This window comes from Salvelinus alpinus, chromosome 24, assembly GCF_045679555.1.
Source record: "Salvelinus alpinus chromosome 24, SLU_Salpinus.1, whole genome shotgun sequence".
Classification (NCBI taxonomy): Eukaryota; Metazoa; Chordata; class Actinopteri; order Salmoniformes; family Salmonidae; genus Salvelinus; species Salvelinus alpinus.
The window spans coordinates 36519765-36537336 of NC_092109.1; positions in this window are offsets into that span (position 1 = coordinate 36519765).

Sequence of the window (17572 nt, forward strand, 5' to 3'; positions counted from 1 at the left end):
GACGCACTTAACATGTACAGTGCCTTCAGAATATTCAAACACCTTGACATTCCACATTTGGTTGCTACTGCTGGTTTTCGCGTTGTCATTTATGGGGTAATGTGTGTGGATTGCTGAGGGGAAAAATATATTTAATCATTTTTTGAATAAGGCTGTAACGTAGCAAAATGTGGAAAAAGTCAAGGGGTCTGAATACTTTCCGTAGACACTATCCCTTTTGTTAAATCTATGTTCTGCCAGTGTCTGCTAAATTGAGTTAATTCGAATGTTAGACTCAATATTGATGTCAGACTGCTGAAGAAACAAGGACCGCCAAGGGCAGTGTTGTCGTTTTTATCGTGTGAAAATTGGACTTCCTGGTGTTTTTAGAACACTGTTGTGAGATTAGGATGTCTGAGAAATTTGTAGCCGAAATACTGCTGAGATATGTATCCAATCACGATGATTAGAAGTATGATGCATGATCTGTTTAATACATCATTGATGTAATGTCTCTTCAGGGTCACTGACTGTCGGGCAGGTTTATTATGGGGTTATGGTATCTAATCACATGTTCTGTGCACTTGGATGATTTGTATGTATAGTCTATAAAATCCCAAAGGAACTAGGCACGGAAGGATGAAACGACGAACAGATGAGGAAGAGTATATATGCCCGCTTTACGTCTTGAGGGAGAGGATTATTACGATACTTGTAGAAGTGTCGTTTTGGTCTCCCTGTGCACAGTTTGTAATAAAAGTCGTAGAAACGGGTCGCTTTGTCTTTTGCATCCAGCAGTTCTCCCCATTGACCAGTTTTAAATTCGGAACAATATCAGGTGAGCAATTACTTCTTTCCTTTCCGGCAACACGGGAGTGATGTCACAAAACAGGATCTCATAGTTGGCGAGAACCTTCCTAAGTATCAATGTGTGAAGTTTTTGCAATGGGTATGGTGACTACACGTCCATAAAGCTACACTTTAAAATGTGTTGAACTAGAATAATATTGGTGATTTTAAAGGTTTGCTGGGCAGCTTGATGGTCATGCTTTGTGATACACCCAATATTTGTATTATGGTTGATTATGAAGTTACACTATTCGAATGCAATTCGTAAATAAATCCAAGTTAAGTTTAATCTGAAATGGACTGTAAAAATACATTTTAATCTGAAGACTACAATAGCTACATTTTTTAAAGGGGCATGCATCAGGGCCTGTATTCACAGCCCATCTCAGGGGTATTAATCTAGACCAGGGGTCTTTAACATTTTCTAGCATGAGAGCTACTTCAACGTGTTGTGAGCTAGATTTCAAATAGGCACATTCTTCTCTGCTTCCCTGGGTCCTTAAGTGTACAAGACAGTAGTGCACTGTTTTCTGTCATTATACCTGCTAAAATAACGGTTAAAAAACAACTTTAAGGGGGGTACTATAACATCTGTGATTCTTTTCCCCAAAATTATGTTTTTATATTTGCCAAATTGTTTTCTCAGTTATATTTTTCCTGGTATTAGAGTTGTTTTTCACTGTAAACATTACAATTGTTAATAGAGAAACAACGAAATGTGATGTTTTGAGTCCATGTCAATGCTTAAATCACATCGGAAGACCATTTTTTTTTTTAGGCCTGGAAGAAAACGAAACACATTTAGATTTCACTGTCCTTTATTTGGTCATCTAGTCCTTTAATTGGTCATCTAGTCCTTTGATTGCACATCTAGTAGGTGAGGAATTTGCCATCTAATGTGCAGGTCTAGTGATGGTTCTGTACTGCTGTTGCTCATTTCCTGGCAAAGTTTGCAAATAACAAATAATAGATCCAGATGATAAACTTACTCATCATATACTTCCGCCAGGTAAGACAACTTTGCAGTTAACATTTAATTGACAAGGTTTTGGGAAAGTATTTATTTCAACCCACAAGACGGTTATCACATCAACTGGCTACACATGGAGTGATGGACAAAGACTGCACCACACAAACAGACACAGGCAATATTGCTTGAATTTACTTGGCATACATTGTGTTAGGTTTGGCTTTCTAAGCCTATAGTGGCTAACCAGGGGTGGGATAATGTCATTTTTTTGTTGATTAGATAGCTGGTAGGTGGGAGCTTGCTGTGTCTGATACTTGTGAGAATTGCAAGTACTTTCCGAATTGTTTGGTGAGCTACTCATAGGTGGGCTGTGAGCTACTGTACTGGTAACTCGCGATGACCTGTTGGACGGTGGCAGTCGGTGCCGTTTAAGATGACGGAGGACTATTTTGTTTTTATGAGCATGGCGTTATTTCTACTACAGCATATTGGATGACTGTCATTCATATTCCATTTACCCAGCTCAATGTAACATCGATAGGTTTAGGCTACTACTACAATTTTTCCTATACTCAACACAAGGTTACTACAACCTAGCCTATGAATGAAAGTTTACAACATTTACAACAGGTCCAGAGAAATTTGAGTAATCAAGGTGACAGACATTGACTCATTCAATACCGCCTTGCACACTCTTGTCTGCATCTAGCTGATATAGGGTGTAATCATTAGTTCAACAGTTGCAAACATTAGTTTCTATTGGACAAATTCAGGTATTTTTATCTCCGTTTCGCTCCGTTTGCTATCGTTTAATAAACGTTTTTCAACAGAATCGGCAGAATGAATACACCCCTGATCACCACAAACACATTTTACTTTAATTTTCACAGCAGCCACATACAAACACCATGATCATTTGCATGTTGTACAATTCCTTCTCGCATCTACGCGCTCTCCTCCTCTCACCTTTTCCCTTCACTTGTTGACTTCAGTGCACAATACAACAGTTGTCTGTGACCAGGTGAAAAAAAACTTTCCAAACCATAAACGCTAACCGCTACACACAGCCCACATCGTTGTCACCTAACATCATAGTCAACATAGCTAGCTACTAGAACTAATGCGTTAATAAACCTTGTACAATCATGGAGTACAGTAAGCAGTTTAGCAGTTACACCGGCGGGCCCAGGTGGCAATAAATGAATAAAACCCAAAGCTTACCTTGACTTGGAAGAGTTCCAGTGTTGGATAGCCATAGCCAGCTAGCTAACATAGCATCCCTCTGTTTGAGCCGGGTGTTCGAGTAGGCTAAACTAGCTAGCTGCATTCGCATGAAAGGGGGAAAAAATACAAGGAAATATCGATAGCTCTCTCCTCTCGATTATCCTTCATTTTTTAAGAAAATGATTTATTCAAAATTGTTCAACTATTGTCTTTCTCTGTCTTTGAGTCAACTACTTACCACATTTTCTGCAGTGCTAGCTAGCTGTAGTTTGTGCTTTCTAGATTCATTTTCTGATCCTTTGATTGGGTCGACTACATGTCAGCTCATACTGCAATAGCTCTGATAGGTTGGAGGACGTCCTCTGGAAGTTGTCATAATTACTGTGTAAGTCTATAGAAATGGGTGAGAACCATGATCCTCCTAGCTTTTGTAGTGAAGTCAATGTACCCAAAGGAGGACGGAAACTAGCTATCCTCCGGCTACACCATGGTGCTACCCCAGAGAGTACTGTTGGGCGTACTGTAGACCTTCATTGTAAAACAGTGTGCTTTAATCAATTATTTGGTGACGTGAAGATATTGAGAATCTAAAAAGTACACCGGTGCCCCCGCACATTGATTCTGTACTGGTAGCCCCGTTATTGTTATTTACTGCTGCTCTTTAATTATTTGTTATTTTTATCTCTTACTTTTTTAGGTATTTTCTTAAAACTTCATTGTTGGTTAAGGGCTTGTAAGTAAGGTTGTATTCCTGTTGTTTTCGGCGCAGAAAATTATATATTTTTTATTGTTTCACAATTTTTTGACTCAGGCGCCTCTGTCCATTGTAATCTTGTTTATAATCAGAAATTCAATTGAGATCCTAGATCATCACTCCAACTGAGATGCTTCATACAAAAGGACCCAGATCTCAAATTACCCAACCATGGGACCTACCCTTATTGTGTAGCATTCCCCTGGGTGAAGCATAGAGGGAGCTACATTCCAGGAAGTGAGTGGCTTGTCTCGACTGAAGTACATCACCTTCGGTTCGGCCCAGTTGACTGAAAGTCGAGACTGCTAAATCAATTTATGGTTGCACAAGTCAGACGGCACATTCAAACTATTATCTCCGTCATGTTTTGATGCTTTGTGTATGTAAACCAATAAATAAAGGCCCTTTTGATCCCTTCTAGGTATTAGACGACATTACATGATTATAAATCATGTTGTTCAATAGATGTTCATAGATGACCAGCAGGGTCAAATAATTGAGAAATGTTGTGACTAAACTAAACAAAAAAAATAAGTGTCAGTGGAAGGCCCCAAAACTTGTCAAAGACTCCAGTCACCCAAGTCATAGACTGTTCTCTCTGCTACCGCATGGCAAGCGGTACCGAAGCGCCAAGTCTAGGACCAAAAGGCTCCTCAACAGCTTCTAATCCAAAGCCATAAAACTGCTGAACAATTAATCAAATGGCCATCCGGACTATTTACATTGACCCTGTCACGGTGCTGACTTTTGCCCGTCGCCTGCAGCAAAAGCCTCTATCCCGTCCTCTGGCTAGGCAGAGTACTTTAGGATTTGAGTTACTTCGGTGTAACGAGGGCCTAGCCGTGCAGCTCTACCAACCCTTCTATTTATTCTTAGTGGCCCTTCGCGTGAGTTGGGTTTTTTCCTTCATTCACGTTGTCACTCCCTTATTTCCCCGGTCTAGTGTGGGGCCTTGGATAGATGAGTACTTTATTACTTTATGTTTATAGATTCATCCTATACTCCCTTAACTCGTCTCTTCCTCTCTTGTATACCAATACCTAATAACTAAACTTCTGTTAGTTATTATGCTCGTCAGCTAGTAGTCACTTGGAAACTAGTATTGTTATATGTTTGACTTTTCCAAAGATATATTATTGTCCACACAATGAATTATTCTTTAGTGCTATCACTTTAACCTATAGCCAAGGTCACTTTCCATTTAGCGAGAGTGTCAAAGGCGTTTTCTCTCCGGATAGCTATCCTGGCCTAGTTGTCAAAGTTTCCAGCTTTTATTCAGTCACTCTGTTTTTTGTCTTACACATGATATTACAGTTAAATGGTTATACAGTACTAATACATCAATAATGCTCAATCAATCCTAAATGCGTTATGCTATGCCAGATAATATTGCAAATCCTTAAATGCGTTAACACTTCTAACAATATTTACTAAATAGTAAAATAGTTAAATTACCTTAAATGCTCAGCCCCTTGGTCAATTTCCTGTAATTGGTATTCTCACAGCAATAATGCTAGATTCCGAATTCCAATATTTTAATACTATTCACTTCCAACCCTGTGTATAGACTCAATATATTGGAACTGGTATTTGGCTGTTTCCTTTTATTGCTAATCACTTCTGTACCTGATGTCTCACTGTGTGGTCGTCGCTTTGTCTGTGATCAAGGGGTGTCTAGACCCCTGTGTTTCAGTGACACAGTCTTGGCTTCACAAAGTTCAACCAGGCAGATAGTGACCCAATAAAGTACTTAGGCAAAATTATCCAATTCTCAAATATTGTACTAGTCCAACAAAAGGAGTATAGTGCAATAGTAAATGTACCTATGATGATTCTCCATATGAAGTCTGTCTCATATATCAGTGAGTAATCATAGTTCTCTCATGATCTCTGTTCTCTTTATATACCTTTTTTTTTACAGGGGGGTTTCCAAGGTGCTGGGCCTCTGTCTAAACCTTAGACTATTTCGCTCAATTTTAGACCTCAGTTAGTGCTCCACAGCTATAACTCAAGCTTCCTGTTCCAAATCTAGGTCATGCAACACTGCTGCCCACATTGCTGCTTCTGTGTTGCTGCGGGCTGATTCTACTTGATGATACCAGCTGGTTGTTTCTTCCACTGGAGGTGGTGTGTCCAGAGTCAGCAGTGAGAAGTCTATGATGGGTATCTCTTCTGCTTCCCCCTGTTGTCCACTTTCTGCAGGTGTAGTCCATGGTTCCAAGAGGTCCCATGGATGCCCTGTGTTGTTGTCCTCACTTCTTGATGGAGTGGGCAGATCCTTTTTGGCTTTTGTCACACCCCCTCCATGATCTGAACACTCCTTTATAGCGTATCCCTAACATCTATTCGCTGTACTACGCCATAGCTAACATCCTTTCCATCTTCCATCCTCAAAAAATACCTACTCTTGAGGTACTGACCATCATTTGTTACTGATTTAGCGGTTAATCTGCCGTTCAACATAATGTTTGCATATGACCCATCTTTGGGCCAGTCCTCTGTTTCATTTTCAGCATATGTGCAGTACCTATGCCTATTACATGCTGCACTACAAAAGCAAGCCTTACAATAATATTTATCTAACCTATTCCCATATCTTGTGTCTCTAGTAATTTCTCCTGTGGTTATGCTAGAACAACGGGCGCACCGACGATTCCATCCTCCCCTGGTCCTGGTCCCACCCTGTGTAATATATTGTTTAGCCCTGATAACCCTATCCTTCCTGTTTTCCGGTCCCATTCTATTTCTTTACCATTATACACAACCCTCAACTTTGCCTCTTCTCTGTCTTGGATCATTTCCCAGGCCATTCCTCTTTTTACCATTATCCTCATTTTTGGCCAATCTCTGGCTTCCTCTAAACAACCGAAACATACACTCTCCAAATCTCTTCCTCTCCAATTTAGCCTTCCGTGCAAAGTTCCTTTCACACTGAATGCACACCCTCCACATAAGTCTAGTTCTCTGGTATCCTCCCAACACAACATATGCCCCTCGCAACAGTCATGTAAGTCAGGCCTATCGATTATCTGCCAATGTTTAACGAATGTCTCCATCCTAGCCATACACCATCCTCCTAGGATTTTTGTTTCCTCATACATCTGTTCCTCCTCTGAATCTTCTAATTCCTATAATTCAGGGAAGATGGGTTAGACCATTTTGTTATTGTCGCCTGCCTTTCTTGGCCTTCTTCTTGCCCTTCCTACTCTTGGGGTTTACCATACCTATAAGTTCATCCCCGATATATGTCAGCTCCCTTCTCAGATCTCCCGCTGCTGCCTCACACCTTACTATTGAACTAGTAAGCTCTCCAATTTTGGACCAGTTAGGTCCCTTGCCCTTATGATCTGATCCATCTCCTTGTCTGGTTTTACCTTGCCTTTCCTCTGCTGCCTCTAGCGCCCAGATAGGACATTTACATTTACATTTAAGTCATTTAGCAGACGCTCTTATCCAGAGCGACTTACAAATTGGAAAGTTCATACATATTCATCCCCCTGTTGTCCAGGCTGGCCCCTGTGCTGTCTGTCTTCTAACTCCTGCGTCCAGTAGCCCGTTAGGGCTATTGTCTTTTGAGTTATGCCCAAGCCATCCTTTCACTAACTGCCTCCTTTTCTCTTTCTCTCTTTCTTTCCTTTCTTTTCTTGATCTCTGATTACCCTGTCTATGCCTTGGAGTATACCTTCTTAGTCTCCTTATCTTCAAACCTGTTCCCCCTCCATGTTCTTCCTTACTTTCTTCTATAAGGAAAACCGGTTCCTTTGCTTGCCCCTCTACCCCTTTCTGGGCCTGTATTGCTAGCTTTATTTTCTCTAATTACGGTTTCGTTCACTTTTATGGCCTTTCTACTCATTTTGCCTGCGGTGATATTCCATTTTTGTAGGGTTAACCCATACATCCAAATGAACGAATCCTCGTGCACTTTGCCTATGGGTGGGAAACTGTACCCAAACTGATGCACATGTTCCATTCTATCTTGTGCTCTGATTTTCCTCATAATGGTTCCCCCAACTAACTTTCTAGAGGTGCACGCGCCCCTCATGTTTGCCCAATCTACCAGTCGTTGGTTCGCTTCCTCGTTTCTTCCTGCGAATGCTGGAGCTACTCCCAACATTCCGGGTGAGGGATAATGCCCTCCTGACCATCTATGAAAGTGGGGGATCCCTGACTCTTTTAGAATGCCATGGGCTGAAATACAATGATATCTTGCCCAGGCTTCTGTCTTATTTGCTGGGGGTTTAACCCATTGGTCATAATATTGTTGTGCTGTTTTCCCTTTTTTCCTATGGAACATATTGTTTGGTTCTTGTCCCCAGTTCCATAGGGGAGCTTCAGCACACATTTCCTGCGCCCTCTCTAGACTAGGTTGATAGTTTTCCTGCAAACTTCGAAGGTCTAGAGTGGTCCATGAGGTTGACCTCGGGTAGGCCATTCCCGGGTTTGAATTATTATGGGTCGTAAGACATACCCACCCTGTGGTAGCATATTTTATTGTTTTTTCTCCGGTTCTTGCGGAGTGGGGGATATCATATCCCCACACTCCATACTCCATTCTGTGGAATCTATCCATAGGGTCGCTAATGAATCCTGGGTAGTTATAAGTTCTATTTTTTGCATACGGTAAAATAATGCCATTGCTCCCTCCTAACATTCTGTTGTCCCACGAAGAGGTATTACCTGGGTGCAAATACAGGACTACATCTGTTAGCCAATTAGTCTCAGGGTTTCCTGAGCTCCGTGCCTTATGGTTCACGTTTCTTCGTATTCTATATTTCGCTTTGGTCCCGCTGCCTTTAACACATAACACGTTCAATGTCTCTGTGATTTCCTGTGTTTGTTTTTGTGCCTCCGCTGATCTGTCAGTTGAGGTACTCGCACTAGGCCTGTTTCCTGTGCTACTGTGTCTTGAAGCACTTGTGGTTACTGTTGTGCTAGCAGTCGGTGTGGTTAAATTAGTCACACTGCTCATGTTATTTTCTGAGGTGGCTGTGCTCCGGGGTGTCATGGTAATAGACAGAGTTTTTAATGTCAGAGGCCAGGTCGTGGGGTTTATTGCAGTCTTAGTGCTGCGGCACTCCACCTTCGTCCATGGCTGACCATGAGTAGCTTGATCATAAATACATTTGATCTCTGTTATGTTGCTACTATCTCCCAGTTGCCCTTTCCATTGGCCCGCTTTATAAGAGTTAATATATTGGCCATTTTCACAAGTTTGATTAACTAACACCGCTCCTTGGGTTATATTTACTAGCCATCCTTGCAGGGTGTTGTTAGTTATTGATTTCCATAGTACCACTAGATTGCTATTCTCGTTCCAGGTATCGTTCCAGTTGGTATTATTCCATTTTTGTTTTCATTTTACCGATGGATATCCTGGGCAATCTGCCCTATTTATTGGGGTGCACTGTACTGGTATTCCCCCTCTTTTAGTAAAGGCTCTATAAGTGGGGATGCTACTCTGGCATCTCTCTTGTTCTATTTCTAGGCCTTTTAATACTTATTTTTCTTGTTGCTCATAAATAGCCCCTAGGGTTAATCCAAATACTATAGCGCTTGGCACTATGACCTAATATGGCCTGTGTCCCTTTTCCCTGACGTACCCTTTCCAGGGTCTTGCATGGCAGCGGTTGTCTTTCTTTTTAATAGGTTTATAAATTGTCTCAGTTTTCCGTGTGGCTCAGGAGGGGCAGTTTCATTTCTACCCCTTCCCTCTCCAGGAACTGCCTTCCTGTCCACCAGCATATGGCAGGAATATACGCAGTCCAACTTAGTTTTTGGGTCTTGGGCAATATACAACTGCCACCGCAACTTGACCATGTACCTCTTCCTTTTGTCTCCTTGCACTGGCTCAGTGTCTTCCACTTCCATGAGCCTGGTCACACAGCACACTATTTTTTCTTTTCTCATTAGCCTTCCCCAGTGTAGCTCCCTAACTGGTCTGCTTGTGCCTTCCCACCAGCACCTTCTCATCATCCCATGATGATCATTCCTCTCATGATTGTTATCTATATCATAACTATCGTCCTGATCCCAGTCACGCCTGTTTAGCAGCAGTTGACTGAGGTACTCCCTGGGATTCCATTTTGAGAATTTCCCATCCACCAACATCCAACAAGTTGGATCTCCTGGTTGGATTCCATATCCCGTGAGGGATACTGGTTCTATTTTTCTCTCTTCCAACCAGTGTTCACTACTCTGATAAGTGCTCTTTCCCTCTCCTTGTTGAAATGGCCCCTGCTCTACTGGCCATAGGGGATCTTCCATTCTTACTGGGGTGAGTAAACTCCCTTTTAGTAGTTCTGTTTTTCCTTTAATTTGCTGGTGCCTACATTCCATGCAATCTTTCGCTCTCAGCACCCCTCTGTGTGTCCATGCACACACACACTTGTGAGGATCCCAGTTTCTTGTGACCACCTGTGCACCTAACATGCAGTCCGGGAATACCTCCCTACTGCATTTCCTACACCATAGGATTCGACCAACTCTTTGTCGTCCCCCTTCTTCACCACCGTCATTTCCCGTGGCTATTTGTCTAATGCTCATATTTGCAGGGTCCCTCATACTGGACCTCTCCTGTGGCTTCTCCACAGACATCGCAAGGTGCTGTGTTCATATAACCTAACCCCGCAGGGTCCTGGCACATACTCTTATGCCACAACACTCAAGTGTTGGAAGCCACCATAACCCCCACCTTAGCCAGGTCCTCATGTCTTACATGTGAGGCCACCCAAATGGTGTCTCCCGAGCGACGCACCTGCAGTCCCGACCTGCAGTTCAACAGGGGCATCCACTCCGGTATTAACTCCTGGGTGGACATACTTTCTTAAGCTGGGCTATATCGGCTGTTATATCACCGTCTACTTTGACCGTGTTTGCACTAATCATTTCTACAATTTGTTGCCTTTTTCCGTATTTTTTCGGGATAACTCTATCCCCGGTGTCAGCTCCTGGTGGTTTCTTAATCCTAATCCAATCTCCCACCTGTAACACACAAGGTAGAGGGAGAGACTGCGCATTAGCTATTCCCACCACTGAGCTGATGTTGGGTAATCCCATCAATTCTCTAGGACTGGGTCCTGTATCAGTGGGAGTCAGATTTAACTCCACACAGGCTCGTACTAGCTTGGGTCCCCAGTCCTTTTCTGCTTTCCACAACCCCAGTGTTGTTTTAAGCTTTCCAATTGTTCTCTCCGCGCAACCATTTGCTTGGGGAGTATAAGGGGGGAGAATATGTGTGAGACTCCCTGCTCGGCACACCAATCCTCCACTCTCTTATTCTTATATTGGGTCCCATTGTCAGTCCTTAACAATGGGAATGGACCTAGAGCAAGAGTCAGAAGGTTTAGTATTTGCAATACTGGCAACGCATTGGATGATTTTGAGGTGAGCACTATTGAGTACCCTGTAGCCATGCACACGGCAACTATAGCATACCTATGTCCAAATGAAGTAGCTACTTTCATTGGACCCATAGTATCTAATGTTATTTGCTTCCATGGTGTACTGCATTTAATGTGTTGACCCGCTACTCTGCCTAGGTTACTAACCTTTTGTTCTTGGCAAGTAGAACATTGAGCGCATATATCTAGAACTTCCTCTCTAGTATGTAATATGCCCTCATCTTTTAGCCTCTTCATGAATATCCGGGAACCCAAATGTCCCCAATCTTCATGAAGTGCTTTTAGCTTATCTTTTTCCTGTTTGTAAAGAATTATTCGCCCCATCTGGACTAGTTCATCTACTTCTCTGTTTCCTAGTCGGTTAAAGTCTGCTTCTGCACCTGCTGAGTCAGCAGTGTGAGCCTTTTGATGACTTACCACTATGTCCATTTTATCTCCATTCCCCCTCGTATTGAATTGGCTTATTTTTGGCACCTCTGTACCCATTATTCTGCCAAATCTTCTTGTCCGAGGTCATTGCTTGTGCACAGTAGTGGCTGTCTGTTACCACTTCTACCCTTTTCAGGTTGGCTCCTGTGCAGTGCAGGAGTGATTCTAGTACGGCCATTACTTCTGCTTTCTGGGCCGTGTCTGTAATAATTCGGCTTTGTTTAGTTACTGTGTCTCCTGTAGTTTTATTCTTAACTATAAAGCCCCATCTGGTTGTTTATGCTTTGCTTCACTGGCTTATGTACTCCAATGATGGTGTGAGCATACTCCGGGCCCAACTGTCAACAGTCATTTTTGTACTTTTGCACCTTAATGTGGTTAAGTGCGTCCATTATTTTATTTATACATTCCTCTGGTAGGTCTGTAGCTTCCTTAATTCTGTGCTTTTGTTTGTCTATGTCCACCGGTTTAAAGTGGTTCATTTTCAGCATCCCTAATCGGTGTAGCTCTTTTGCATCTGTTAATGACAATAGGTTCTCTTCTCCTTTGGCGGGGGCCTCTTGGCTACTCTAGCCTCTCTTTGTACTATCTGTTTCCATATAAAGTTCCATTCCCCCGTAGTGCCGTTTCCTTCTAGTTGCTCTAGTAGGTCTCTAGCTGGGTCATTATCCTTCTCAGCTCTTTCAATGTAGTTATGTCTATGTTTAACTTCCTCTTCGCTGCTGCTTCAATGGCTGTGGTTTAACACCAACCTTTTTCGCTTCCGCATATGCTTCCTGTTGCCGCAGCTAATACTGTCAGTACCAGATATGGTTTCTGTTTCCAAATATTGACTGACTGACTGTCTCACTGTCTCCCTGTTTGCACTAATGAATTTTAAAGAACTCAACATTTCTATGTAGTAACCTATAAGATAATTATATAGTTCAACTTAATTAAACCGATACTCTCAATGATCCTGGGTCACAACAGATGCCATATATTCTTGTCATCTTTCTACTATTTAAAGACAAACCTTCAAATGATTAGCTAAGGCCAAAACACTGCTAAATATAGCATATGTTTTCTGTACTAATGAAATCTCTCTTTCGGGAGTCCACTGTATTTTGTCTAACAATAACCTGGGTTAATCTTAACTCAGTCTCATCAATAATTTTATATAAGTTGCATAGTATGAGACCCATTATCTACATTAATTTATTATCCCTACTATATCTTTCTAATATTTCCTCAGGTGGTGTGTCACACACCCCATTTTGAGGTTAAAGTTTCCCTTACTCTCTCCCTCGATCGGCAGTACTTTTATTACGGCCCAGTCATTTACTTGGCCTACCATTAGGTCGCTGGGGGCAATATTTCTTTTTACAAAGTTTTTATCCTCCCAGAAGTTCTGTCTGCCTTTCCACCCGACCATTTATTTTACTGCTAACTGCTCATTTCGTGTTAGATCTTTCCATTCATAACCTGGTACACATACAGCAAATCTACAGTCTGGTAGATTACCCTGTGCCCTAAGTTCCCTTTCCTGCTCCAGACTACCGGCCTGGGCAGCAATTTGTGCCAGCGTTGCCTCTCCTAGGTCGAGTGCTGCTGCCATAATAAGCACCGTTCTCAATTATTTTATAATTAAATTCTGCCTGTCCCAACAATTCTCAGCGAAGGTGATCAGTCTTCGCGGGAAATTCCCGGGACCCAGGGCATACAACACTTATTAAATTATTTCTAGGTCGTATAAGATTTCCTATTTAGTTATAAACTCTATAGTACTTTCTTATTCCTCAGGGATTTTTTTCACAAAGAGTAGACTCTAACTCGCCATTGCTCTCCACCTTGAGATTTTATTTAGATATCCTATTTAGTTATAAATTCTATAGTACTTTCTTATTCCTCAGGGATTTTCCTCAAAAGAGTAGACTCTAACTCATAGGTCGTATAGGTTCTGTTACTTAATCGCTTTTTAACTCTTCTATCGGGCCCCACGTTGGGCGCCAAGTGTCACGGTGCTGACTTTTGCCCGTCGCCTGCAGCAAAAGCCTCTATCCCGTGCTCTGGCTAGACAGAGTACTTTAGGATTTTAGTTACTTCGGTGCCACAAGGGCCTAGCCGTGCAGCTCTACCAACCCTTCTATTTATTCTTAGTGGCCCTTCGCGTGAGTTGGGTTTGTTCCTTCATTCACGTTGTCACTCCCTTATTTCCCCGGTCTAGTGTGGGGCCTTGGATAGATGAGTACATTATTACTTTATGTTTATAGATTCATCCTATACTCCCTTAACTCGTCTCTTCCTCTCTTGTATACCAATACCTAATAACTAAACTTCTGTTAGTTATTATGCTCGTCAGCTAGTAGTCACTTGGAAACTAGTATTGTTATATGTTTGACTTTTCCAAAGATATATTATTGTCCACACAATGAATTATTCTTTAGTGCTATCACTTTAACCTATAGCCAAGGTCACTTTCCGTTTAGCGAGAGTGTCAAAGGCGTTTTCTCTCCGGATAGCTATCCTGGCCTAGTTGTCAAAGTTTCCAGCTTTTATTCAGTCACTCTGTTTTTTGTCTTACACATGATATTACAGTTAAATGGTTATACAGTTCTAATACATCAATAATGCTCAATCAATCCTAAATGCGTTATGCTATGCCAGATAATATTGCAAATCCTTAAATGCGTTAACACTTCTAACAATATTTACTAAATAGTAAAATAGTTCAATTACCTTAAATGCTCAGCCCCTTGGTCACTTTCCTGTAATTGGTATTCTCACAGCAATAATGCTAGATTCCGAATTCCAATATTTTAATACTATTCACTTCCAACCCTGTGTATAGACTCAATATATTGGAACTGGTATTTGGCTGTTTCCTTGTATTGCTAATCACTTCTGTACCTGATGTCTCACTGTGTGGTCACCGCTTTGTCTGTGATCAAGGGGTGTCTAGACCCCTGTGTTTCAGTGACGCAGTCTTGGCTTCACAACGTTCAACCAGGCAGATAGTGACCCAATAAAGTACTTAGGCAAAATTATCCGATTCTCAAATATTGTACTAGTCCAACAAAGTGTATAGTGTGGCGGCAGGTGGCCTAGTGGTTAGAGTGTTGGACTTGTAACTGAAAGGTTGCTATATCAAATCCCCGAGCTGACAAGGTAAAAATCTGTCGTTCTGCCCCTGAACAAGGCAGTTAACCCACTGTTCCTAGGCCGTCATTGTAAATAAGAATTTGTTCTTAACTGACATGCCTAGTTAAATAAAGGTTAAATAAAAAAATAAAAAATAAAAAAAAATAGTAAATGTACCTATGATGATTCTCATATGAAGTCTGTCTCATATGTCAGTGAGTAATCATAGTTCTCTCATGATCTCTGTTCTCTTTATATACCTTTTTTTACAGGGGGGTTTCCAAGGTGCTGGGCCTCTGTCTAAACCTTAGACTATTTCGCTCAATTTTAGACCTCAGTTAGTGCTCCACAGCTATAACTCAAGCTTTCTGTTCCAAATCTAGGTCATGCAACACTGCTGCCCACATTGCTGCTTCTGTGTTGCTGCTGGCTGATTCTACTTGATGATACCAGCTGGTTGTTTCTTCCACTGGAGGTGGTGTGTCCAGAGTCAGCAGTGAGACGTCTATGATGGGTATCTCTTCTGCTTCCCCCTGTTGTCCAGTTTCTGCAGGTGTAGTCCATGGTTCCAAGAGGTCCCATGGATGCCCTGTGTTGTTGTCCTCACTTCTTGATGGAGTGGGCAGATCCTTTTTGGCTTTTGTCACAACCCCTTTGTTTTAACACTGCTGCTACTCGCTGTTTATTATCTATGCGTAGTCACTTTACAATGACCTCGACTAACCTGTACCCCCGCACATTGACTCGGTACCGGTACCCCCGCATATAGCCTCGTTATTGTTATGCAATTATTATTTTTTATTTTTATCACTTCAGTTTATTTAGTAAATATTTTCTTAACTCTATTTCTTGAAATGCATTGTTGGTCAAGGGCTTGAATGTAAGCATTTTACGGTAAGGTATTTGGCGCATGTGACAAATACAATTTGATGTGATTTAAATATCTAATAATGGAAGAGAAGGATTGCCGTTTTGAATTTGGACAAGTTTGTGTGGAAAAAAGGTCGTTGTCCATCAATAATGATACAGTGCATTCGTAAAGTATTCAGACCCCTTGACTTTTTCCACATTTTGTTACGTTACAGCCTTATTCTAAAATAGATTAAATATTTTTTTCCCTCATCAATCTACACACAATACCCCCTAAAACTTAAAACTAAAAACCTGTTTTTGCTTTGTCATTATGGGTTATTGTGTATAGATAGAATAAGGCTGTAACGTAACAAAATTTGGAAAAAGTCAAATGGGTCTGAATACTTTCCAAATGCACTGTAAGCCACCAGGTATAGACAACCTAGATGGGAAACTATGAGAATGGTAGCAGAATGTATTGCCACCCCTATTTGCCATGTCTTTTAACCAAAACCTAAAGGAGCGTATGTCCACAGGTGTGGAAGAAAGCTCAAATAATTCCACTACCCCAAAAAATAGTAAAGCACCCTTTGCTGGCTCTAACAGCTGCCCAATTATTTTTCTGCCTGTTCTTAGTAAACTGATGGAGAGAATTGTCTTTTAACAAATATAATGATGTTTTTTAAAGAACAAGTTAATTATTCACTCTCAGCATGCGTATAGGGAAGGGTGCTCAACTTCTACTGCATTGACTGATGCACGGACTGATGATTGGCTAAAATAAATGAATAACAAGATGATAGCTGGAGCTGTAATTGTTAGATTTCAGTGCAGCCTTTGACGTTATTGATCATAATTTGTTATTGAAAAAAACTCACTTGTTATGGCTTTACATCACCTGACATCACATGATTGCAGAGTTACTTATCCAATAGAACTCAGAGTATTGTTCAATGGAAGCTTCTCTAACATCATATGTACAGTGCGGTATCCCTCAGGGCAGTTGCCTCTTCTCTATTTTGACAAATTATTTGCTATTTGTCTTACAAGAAGCTAAAATTACTGTATATTATATAGAAGAAAAAAAAGACTATAGTGTGCTGATGATTGCACAGTCTACACATCAGCACCTACAGCCAGTGAGCTCACTGAGACTCTTAGCAAGGAGTTGCAGTCAGTGTCAGAATGGGTCATTAACAATAAACTGGTCTTGAACACATCTAAAACCCAAAGCATTGTATTTGGGTCAAAGCAGCGGTCTCCAACCTTTTCTAGCATGAGAGCTAGGCAGCATCAAATTACGCAAAATGCATCATACGGGGATGATTTATGTATTTTGAAAGTTACATAACTTGATTGCTGACAAGCAAAACATTTTGGGACTACGTCAATAAAGGACTAATGAAACAAATACAAAAAGATAGTTTTTGGGTGAAGTTATCCTTTAAGTAAAAGTACTACTACTACTAAAGTAGGTTTGTGGGGTATCTGTACTTCACTTTATTATTTATATTTTTGACAACTTTTACTTTTACTCCACTACATTCCTAAAGAAAATATGTACTTTTTTACACCCATACATTTCCCCTGACACTAAAAAGTACTCGTTACATTTCAAATGCTCAGGCAGGACGGAATTATGGTCCAATTCACGCACCTATCAATAATACTGCATCACCCCTACTGCCTCTGATCTGGCAGACTCACCTAACACAAATACTGTGTTTGTAAATTATGTCTGTGTGTGCCCCTAGCTGTCCGTAAAAAAAAAAAAGTAATAATAATAATCATTGTGCAGTCTTGTTTGCTTAATATAAGGAATTTGATGTATAGCATTTACTTTGACTTTTGACTTTTTCTCAAGTATGACAATTGAGTACTTTCTCCACCACCCCTCTGGTGTCTCCGAACCCTGTTGTGTCAATAATGGTCAGTGAATAAGGAATCTGAAAGCCTGGCTGGTTGTAGAGCTCGTATGATGTTACGATTGAAGTC